The sequence below is a fragment of the Vicia villosa genome, linkage group LG5 (assembly GCF_029867415.1).
Source record: "Vicia villosa cultivar HV-30 ecotype Madison, WI linkage group LG5, Vvil1.0, whole genome shotgun sequence".
Taxonomy (NCBI): domain Eukaryota; kingdom Viridiplantae; phylum Streptophyta; class Magnoliopsida; order Fabales; family Fabaceae; genus Vicia; species Vicia villosa.
In genome coordinates this window covers 132,392,675-132,400,428 of record NC_081184.1, presented here as the reverse complement: position 1 = coordinate 132,400,428, position 7,754 = coordinate 132,392,675, and positions in this window count along the sequence as shown.

Genomic DNA, 7,754 nt, shown 5'->3' with positions numbered 1-7,754 from the left:
TGAATGTCACCAATAGTAACCGGCAAAGTAACTCTTCCTGGATCTCTTTCCTTCCTTGGTAAAGTACTTTGAATGATGGCACTACATTTAGCATCTAGGACAACCGTTTCGGGCTCAGTGTAACTTCTTTTCTTTGTGAGAATGTCCTTCATAAACTTTGCATATTTTGGCATTTTCTCTAAAGCTTCACCAAAAGGAATATTAATTTGCAATTGCCTAAATATGTCAAGAAAACGAGCATATTGCCTCTCATTATCTTTCTTCGAAGGCGCACGAGGGTAAGGTAAATTACGAACGGGAGGACTCATAACTTTCTTCTTTCCTTCTTTAATCTTTCTCTTTTTCTCTCTATTTTTTTCTTCTTCTTCCTCACTTTTTTCTTCACTCTCATTTTCAACTAAGACTCCCTCATTTTTCTTTGGTTCTACTTCACCTTCCACCTCTTTCTCTTTTTCTATCCTAACTTCCTCCTCCTCGACCTCCTTCTCCACTTCATTTTCAAGCACCCTCCCACTCCTAGTTACAACCGCTTTGCAATGCTCCTTAGGATTGGTTTGAGTGTTTGCCGTGAATGATGGTCCGGGTTGCTTCTCAGCTAATTGTTTTGCAAGTTGGCCGACTTGAGTCTCTAAATTCTTTATTGCCGCTTCATTACTCTTTTGATTCGCCATTGATGCTTGCATGAATTGATTTAGAGTCTCCTCCAACTTTGAAGGCTTGTCTTGAGAAGGTGGTTGTTGTTGATAAGGACTTTGTCTTTGTTGATAATTATCTTGTCTCCACCCTTGGCCATATTGTGGTGCATTAGGTCTTTGTTGGTATCCACCTTGGTTTTGGTAAGGAGCTTGTCTTTGTTGATAGCCTCCTTGATTTTGATTCGCCATGTAATTCACTTCATTCACCGGTGGACAATATCCGGTAGGGTGGTCTCCACTACAAAGCTCACACGAAGCAACTTGTTTGTTCTTGTTAGGATCATGTAATTCCTTGAGTTGTTGAGGTAACCTTGCCATTTGTTTTGTAAGCTCCTCCACTTGTTGAGAAAGAAACTTGTTCTGAGCAAGAATAGCATCATTGGTTCCTAATTCAATAAGTCCCGGTTTCTTTGGAACAACTCCTCGGTTATGTTGCACCTGATGATCATTTCTGGCCATTTTCTCAATTATCTCTATTGCCTCCTCCGCGGTCTTAGCCATTAAGGAACCTCCAGCTGTAGCATCTAAAAGAAGCTTCGGTTAAGGTTGTAAGCCATTACGAAAAATGTGAATCTGGGTGAGTTCATCAAAGCCATGACTCAGACATTTTCTCAACATTGACTTATACCTTTCCCATGCTTCATTAAGAGTTTCATTCACACCTTGAGAGAACACTGAAATTGCTGTTTTTGCTTCAAGCAACCTTGACTGAGGAAAGAACCTATCAAGAAACTTTTCTTCTAACTCATTCCAATTTGTCATAATTTGAGTAGGTTGATCGAGGTACCAATCCTTTGCTTTACCAATCAATGAGTGAGGAAATAGTCTTTTAAACACTTGCTCTTCCTCTCTTTCAGGTGCTCCGACTGCTCCGGCAATTTCATAGAACTTTGTCAAGTGTGTGTATGGGTCCTCATGATCAAGCCCTGCAAAGGGACTAGCATAGAGTAGTTGAAGAATGCCAGTCTTCATTTCAGAATTTCTTGCATTGTTGTCATTTCTTGCAAACTGGGCTGCTCTTCTTGGACTGTTAGCACATGGTGCTCTAGGAGGTGGTGGTGGTGGTGGGTCCTGGTCTCCATTCCCTGCCATCTCTTCTTCTATAACTTGTGGTGTTGAAGAAGTAGTTGCTTCTTGGGCTAATCTTCGTTCTTTGGCTAGTTTCCTTCTTCTTCTAGTTTTACTATTCAATCTCCTTGCAGTTCTTTCAATTTCTGGATCAAAAAGAAGTTGATCTGCTGGGACACTCCCACGCATAAACCAGAGCTGAAACACTAACCAAAAAGTGAGCAAAGACTAGGTAATAATAATAATATTTATACTCAAAACACACAAAAACTATTGCTATGCTTATAATATCTTAACGCCAATCCCCGGCAACGGCGCCATTTTTGTTAGAAAGTATAGGATAAGTATTTTTAGTATCGTCTCCTCAGGGATTGATGCGATATTATCGCCGTTCTACAGCTTAGTGTATTTTGAGTTAGGATTCGGTATGTTTTTAGTGTCATGAAAGATAAATAGCATGAAAAGAAATTAAAGACAATAACTAGGGTTTTAAAAACGGTTTAGTAAAACTGTGTCAAGATTAGTTTTCGTCAGCTTGCTTTTGTATATACTCTGATGATCATGTATATGAACATATCAATGATTAATACAATCACGTATCCTCTCGATACTGTTTATCTCTAAAGCAGTGTCGTGATTGTTATTATATTAACCGTCAGATGATCTCTCATGCCGACAGTTGACATAATAACCTTTAAAGTTTGATACAAGTGATTATCAACTCACAAATCTATCTCTAGAGTTTGATTGTTGATAGATGAATACCCTTTTGGTCAAGATTTGAAACATATCTCTCAATAGTGTATCAAAACAACATATAAACATGAATACAAAGATATTCACCATATATTAATCACCAACAAGGTTCATATACAAAAGATCAAGCTAAATACATACTTTACAAGCTAACTACCTCTAATCTTGACACATGAGAAGTTTAGATATCCATAGCTTCAACAACAAACATCAATACAAGACCTCCTAGCATAGAAATCCAAAGATGATGAAGAAATATGCTTGAGAAATCTTGAATATGGATGAGTTTTTTCTTCTTTCTTCTCTTGCCCTAGAGTGTGTGTTGTTGGAATGAAAAAGTGACAAGATAAGATCACAAAAATATCTCCAAGTGCCTAAAAGTAGCCACTTGAAAAAGTACCGCCGCTTAGCGCCATGACGGCCGCTAAGCGGTCCTCAAAAAATATCTGGTTTCACGCTGGAGGCCGCTAAGCGGGATTAGGCCGCTTAGCGGAACTTGCTGAGCACAAAATCTTCCCTCGCCACTGGAAAGCGCGCTTAGTGGCCGCTAAGCGGCCCTTGCTGAACCAAGATTCTTCCTTTGGTCTCCAAACTTGCTCCAACATGTCTCAATACCTCCATATACTTCCCAAAGTGCATAAAACCTACAAAAAGCAAAAGAAAAGCTTATAATTAAGAGATTTACTACCAAACTAAATGTTATTTATTTACACTATATCATACCAAAATTAAATGGAAAGAGTGTGAGAAAAGTTATCAAAATACCACAAAAGTTATCAACAAATATTCACATTTTGGATTCTAACAACTGTGCTATGAGATTGAACATAGTGTTGTCTGATATGCATGGAAGTATGGTTATTGATACTTCTGCTATGGGTTTTGTGTTTACTTCTTCTGTATGTTTAAATTGTCCGTTGAGTATCTTTGGTAGATATTTTGGAATTGATTTAGTATGTCTTTCGTTAGATTAATTTGATGTGGTTCTAGGTATGAACTAGTTGGAGTATAATCATATTTATATCAACTTTTTTGATAAGACGGTTATCCTTCTTGAAACTGGTGTTAAGGAAGATTTATTTTTGTCTGCCAAGCAAGTGGATGAGTCTGTGCAAGATGGTGTTGTGTTGTTTATGTTGTTGGCAGCTTTGGAGGTCCGTGAGAAAAGAATAATTGGTGCATTGCCAGTAGTTTATGATTTTGCGGAGGTATTTCCTGAAGATGTAAGTGATTTACTGCTAGAACATTAGGTGGAGTTCACGATTGATTTAGTTCTTGGAACTAGTGTTGTATCGATGGCTCCATATCAGATGTTAGCTTCTGAGTTGAAAGAGTTGAAAAGTCAACTTAAACATTTGCTTGAGAAGAAGTTTATTTGTTCGAGTGTGCCACCGTGGGGTGCACCTGTTTTGTTGGTTAAGAAGAAGGGAGGTTCCATGAGGTTTTGTGTTGATTACAGACAACTGAACAAAGTGACTATTAAGAACAAGTATCCACTTCCGAGAAGTAATGATTTGAAGGATCGGTTAGTATGTGCAAGTGTGTGTTTACTAAGATAGACTTGAGGTCTGGGTATCATCATATTTGTGTGAAGACAGAGGATATTCAGAAGACCGCTTTTAGAACAAGGTATGGACATTATGAGTATTTTGTAATTTCGTTCGGTGTGACCAATGCACCTGGTGTGTTTATGAAATATATGAACAAGATTTTTTATGAGTATTTGGATAAGATTGTAGTTGTGTTTATTGATGACATTTTGATCTATTCCAAGAGTGAGGAGGATCATACTGACCATTTGAGAATTGTGTTATCTGTGTTGAAAGAGAAACAATTGTAAGCTAAGTTTTTTAAGTGTGAGTTTTGGTTGAAAGAAGTGAGTTTCCTTGGGCATGTGATTTCGAGTGGAGGTATTTCTATTGATCTGTTGAAGATTGAGGTTGTATCTCAACGGGAGACTCCAAAATCCGTTTATGAGATTAGAAGTTTTCTTGGTTTGGTTGGTTATTATCGGAATTTCATTGAAGGATTTTCCAAGTTAGCCTTACCGTTGGCACAGTTGACTAGGAAAGGTTAAGCTTTTATTTGGACTTCGCAATGTGAAGCTAATTTTCAAGAGCTTAAGAGAAGGTTGACGATCGCTCCTATTTTAATTTTACCGGATCCATTAGAACCATTTGTTGTGTATTGTGATCTTCTTTTATGGGTTTAGGAGGTGTGTTGATGAACGCTTGTTTGTTTCTTTGTTAGATTTTAAATGATTGTTGGAGCCTTCTTGAATATTGGATGGAAATTGTTGAATTAAGTTGTTATGTTGGTTTTTAATTGAAATATGAATATTTTCCACTGCGTAATAAAAGTTGTTTTGAAGACTATGTTATTTTGACTGGTTTATCTGAATTGAATGTGTTATGTATCCGTTAATAATTGCGAGTAAATGTTTATGTTTTGAAGAATGTGACTTCTTAGTTTTGTGATGAATATTTTAAATGAAATTTTTACTCTGATTTTATTATTATTTATCGGGGTAAATATTTACTTGCCCATCTTTTTCTTCTCTTTCTACAAGGCTCATAAGGTGATCATTAATGAGATCATAAAGATCCAAAGCGCTTTTTATTGGGAGTGGGGAGGATGCTAAGAAGGTTAATTGGGTGAGTTAGAATTCAATTTGTTTATCCAAGGAGGAAGGTGGTTTAGGGGTTTAACATTGTGGTTTGTTAAATCATGCTTTGTTAAGTAACTGGAAATGACAGATTCTAAAGGATGATTCTTCCTTGTGGTATGACCTTATTTCTTGTAGATATGATGATGTGAAATGGGAGATTTTAGGTGGTGAGTGTTTAAGTAGAGAGATGTCTTTATGGTGGAAGGATTTGTGTGTTATTGGGGAACTCGTGGATAATTCTTTCCATATTATTTGATTTTCTTCATCCATCTTTTGTAAGCTTGGAAATGGGAAGTTTTTAGATTTTTGGAGACATCATTGACTTGGATTTTCCTCCTTTGAAGTCTTATTCCCTTCTTTATATTGGTTTTGTGATTTGACCAATCTTAAAGTTGGAGACGCGGGGGGTTTGGGTCAATAATTCTTGGGTGTGGGACATTAGTTTCAATGGGGTGGTCTTGAATGGCGATGATGATAAGTTATTGTAAGATTTATTTTTGATTTTTCATGGGGTGAAGCCTAAACCTCATGAAGATGACTATTTTGTTTGTTGGAGGCATATAAAGGGGTTTTAGGTTAAAGATTGCTAAAAGAGGATTAGTGAAGCTTTTTTTTTGATGCATATTTTGGAACCTCTAAACGCAAAAGCTTTAGCTTGTTTATGGAAATCTAAAAATTCCTAGCAAAATCATTATTTTTGGTTGGAGGTTAATTATTAACAAGTTGCCAACAAGGACAAAATTGGCCAAGTGGAGAATTATTGTAGGTGCTAATAATATGGTTTTCCCCTTGTGCTTTATGGAAGAGAATGATATGGAGCACTTGTTATGCTCTTGATCTTTCTCTTATCTCTTATGGAATAATTTTTGCTTGTGGTTAGAGTTGATGCATCGTATCTTACAGGTTCTTTGTTGGTGAAACTCTAAAATATAAATTCATCTATTTCTTTTTGGTTTTTTGGTCTTGCCTTTTGTTGGTCCATTTGGTTTTGTAGGAATTCTATTCTTTTCAAGGGTATTACTCTTTTAACTTTGAATGTGTTGAGTTTTATTAAGGCTCTAGCTTGATATTAGTTCAATGTCTTTCATAGAAAAAGGGGGAACATTTTTTGGGTAAATTGGTGTAACAATCTGGAGGTTTGTTGGGAGTAGTTTTGTAGTTCTTGATTTGTGTTTGTTGGTTGGTTTTTTTCTTGATTTTCTTGGTTGTATAAGGGTGAACACCCCTAATGCTTATCTGTAATTCCAGGTGGCCCTTTGTTTATAAAAAAAGTACTTGTTATTTTCGGTACCAATGGGAGAGAGATTTTATACTTTCTTTTAAATTTTTAAAAAATAAAAGCAGTTCTAATTTTTAAGTTTTTAAAACTCAAAATTAATTTTAAATATTAAAATAATTATTACAATATGTAATATGGGTTTAAATATAGTACACTGAGAGTGAAACAATATTACACATACAACCAATCAAATCCTTAAATTTACCATGTCATATCAGTATTTTAAAAATAAAAAACATAATTTGGCGAGATACACGTCTCTCGCTGGTTAACAGTGTAAAAAAAATTATTGTGAGTGCACATTCCTTTTTCTCGTGTAATATACATCTAATAGTAATTTAAAAAATAATAGTAAAATTAATCAAATTAACAACATTATAATTTTAATAACAATTGAAAGTGTTAGTTGTCGGTAGACCATTAGTATAGTGGTGGTTGGTTATGATCAAGTGGTGGTTGATACTGATAAAAAATTATAATAAAATGCGTAATTGATAGTAGTTCATACTACTATATAAGAATACCCTTATGTTTTTACAAAATATTGATCACACAACTAGACACGAATATGTAAGCTTTCACACTTTCTCTCTTTCATACTCTAAAGTTTTGATTCATTTTGTCAATCTTATAAGAACTTCACTTGAATATTTTTGAGGATGAGGCTTTGGATGCTACATGAACTGACCTTTTTACTAATGATGTTCTATGGTTGTAAACTCTATATGCTTTACTCGATGATTAGTACCATAGAAAAATACCTTCATTAAAGTTTATATCAAATTTACCAAGATTGTCATTTTAGTTATTTAAAATAAAGCATTTGAAACCAAAAAAGAAAAAAAAATAGGAAATATTAGATTTCCTGCCTTTAAGTAACTCATAAGGTGTCTTAACTAGGATAGGTTGAATTACCATCGTATTTATAAAAATTACTTGTGCATACTCATTTCTCTTATTAATGTTTGAGATAATTCTTCTAAAATACGACTTTTGCGTTCAACAACACCATTTCGTTGCGGAGGTCTCGGACATGAGAAATTATGATTAATCTTATTTTCATTATAAAAGTTTTCAAATTGATGTTTTAAAAACTCACAATCATGATCACTACAGAGAGTAACAATTTTAAAATTGTAAAGATCTTGAACAAGCTTAAAAACCCTAAAATAAGCTCTAAAGGTAACATCCTTAGTGTCCAAGTGAATCTAATATAGTCGTCCACAATAAAAAAAACCCGTAGTAGCTACCGCATGGACTTCTTCCCCTCGAAGGGACAAATAAATCT